Source organism: Bubalus bubalis, chromosome 9 (assembly GCF_019923935.1).
Source record: "Bubalus bubalis isolate 160015118507 breed Murrah chromosome 9, NDDB_SH_1, whole genome shotgun sequence".
NCBI lineage: Eukaryota > Metazoa > Chordata > Mammalia > Artiodactyla > Bovidae > Bubalus > Bubalus bubalis.
This window is the reverse complement of record NC_059165.1, coordinates 97,834,419-97,836,988: the sequence shown is the minus strand read 5'-3', so window position 1 is coordinate 97,836,988 and position 2,570 is coordinate 97,834,419.

The window sequence follows — 2,570 nt, the reverse complement described above, 5'->3', positions numbered from 1 at the left end:
CCAGAGATTGGACCTGGGTCTCCTGCATTGGCAGGTGGATTCTTTACCACTGCGCCACCAGGATGGATCTATGTATATGTATAACTGATTCACTTTGCTGCACAGCACCAACTAACAGAACATTGCAAATGAACTATACTCAGGTAGCGCTAGTGGTAAAGCATTGGCCTGCCAATGCAGAAGACATAAAAGATGCGGGTTCGATCCCTGGGTGGGGAAGATCCCCTGGAGGAGGGCACAGCAATCCACTCTAGTATTCTCACTGGGAGAATTCCATGGACAGAGAAGCTTGGCGGGCTACAGTCCACATGGTCGCAAAGAGTCGGACACAACTGAAGTAACTTAGCGCACACACACCAATAAAAATTAAAAAGAAAAAGGAAAGAACAGTTGGTTCCAAAGCCAGTGCACTTAGACACTCTCATGGCCCTCAAATTCCTCAGACATCAGTAGGGGGAAATCTATGGGAAAGGGGAGGGGATATCTGAGGCTCAGAGAACCCTAACCCCACCCACCCTAGGAGGGAGGCCTTGCACTAAGATTGTCTGAACTGGAGAAAGCCAAGAGTTGAACAACACGTTTGAACTTGTCTTTTCTCCCCGACAGATTGATGGCTAGGGCGGATCTTCTGCTTCCTCATGTGGAGTCCTGTCACATAGCAAGAGGGAAATATTTGCCAACAAGTAGAAGAAAAAGTGAGGTGTGGAACAATTGTGTTTCTGGATGATTGTAAATGAAACTCTCTCTCTCTCTGAGTGCAGTTGGCCCCAAAGACAGAGCTGAGGCCACCACCCTGCTTCTAATGGGTGACTAATAGACCCACCACCCACCACTACAGGGACACTTGTATCAGCGGAAGTGTCTACAGCTGGTTAGGCTGAAGAGACCTTCCCTGGGACTTCAGGGCTCAGCCCGTCAGGAAAATGAGAGAAGAGGAATGTCAGCTCTTTACCTGGGGAGTCTCCCTATTTAAAGTCACCCTCACCTTTCACTAAAGCCAAACTGACCTGCGATCAGAGATAGTCACACCCAGATTCACTCACCCCAAATCTGCACTACTTGCCCAGATACAGCTGCTCACAGGTCCTCACCCCCCAGTGGCATGCTACATTAGGGACACGTAGATATAGAAACATCCTTCCATGAGCTTTTCACTACGGGGATGGGTTTTCATCCCCTTAGAAACATATTAACTGTTATTTGTCTCTACTACTGCCTCTTTTCAAAGAAGCACATAACCAGAAAGGGTTCCCAGGTGGCTCAATGGTAAAGAATCCACCTGCCAAGGCAGGAGATATGGGTTCGATCCCTGGGTCAGGGAGATCTCTGGAGAAGGGGATGGCAACCCACTCCAGTACTCTTGCCTGGGAAATCCCATGGACAGAGGAGCCATGACTACAGTCCATGGGGTTGCAAAAGAGTCAGACATGACTTAGCAAATAAACAACACAACCAGAAACAGACCTGCAGGGCTCCTCTACAATTTTAAAATCTACCCTGCCAGACCACAAGATGTCTGCACCCCATGTTAATCATAGTATTATTTACAATAGCCAAAATGTGGAAGAAACCTAGGTGTCCATTGATGGATGATGGATCGAGTAAAAATATATGTACACAATGGAATATTATGTGGGTTAGTTGCTTGGTAGTGTCCAATTCTTTGCAACACCATAGACTGTAGCTCGCCAGGTTTCTCTGTCCATGGAATTCTCCAGGCAAGAATACTGGAGTGGGTAGCCATTCCCTTCACCAGGGGATCTTTCTGATCCAGGGATCAACCCCGGGTCTCCCACATTTTAGGAAGACTTTACTGTCTCAGCCACCAGGGAAGAAATGGAATATTATTCAGCCATAAGAAGAATAAAATCTTGCCATTTGCAACAACATGGATGGATTTTGAGGGCATTAGACTAAGTGCAATAAGTCGGACAAAGACAAATATCATATGATCTCACTTATACGTGGAACTTAAAAACAAAAAACAATAACTCAGAGATATAGAGAACAAACTGATAATTGCCAGAGGCAGGGGGTAGGAGATGGGCAAAATGGGTGAAAGGGATCAAAAGGTACAATCTTCCAGTTATAAAAAGTCCTGTGAATGTAATGTACAGCACAGCGACTGTAGTTAATAACACTAGATTGTATTTTGAAAGTTGTTAAGAGACTAGATCCTAGAACTTCTCATCACAAGAAAAAAATTGTAATTATGTGTAGTTATGGGTGTTAACTGGGCTTCCCTAGTGGCTCAGACCATAAAGAGTCTGCCTGCAATGCAGGAGATCTGGGTTGGGAAGATTCCCTGGAGGAGGACATGGCAACCCAGTCCAGTATTCTTGCCTGGAGAATCCCATGGACAGAGAAGACTGGTGGGCTACAGTTCATAGGGTCGCAAAGAGTCGGACACGACTGAGTGACTAAGCACAACACATGAGTGTTAACTATGCGTTAACTTCTCATGGTGATCCTTTGCAATATATGCAAATATTGAGCCATTATGTTGTACACCTGAAACAAAGATAATGTTATATGTCAACTAAGTTGCAATTAAAACTTTTTTTTAGAAT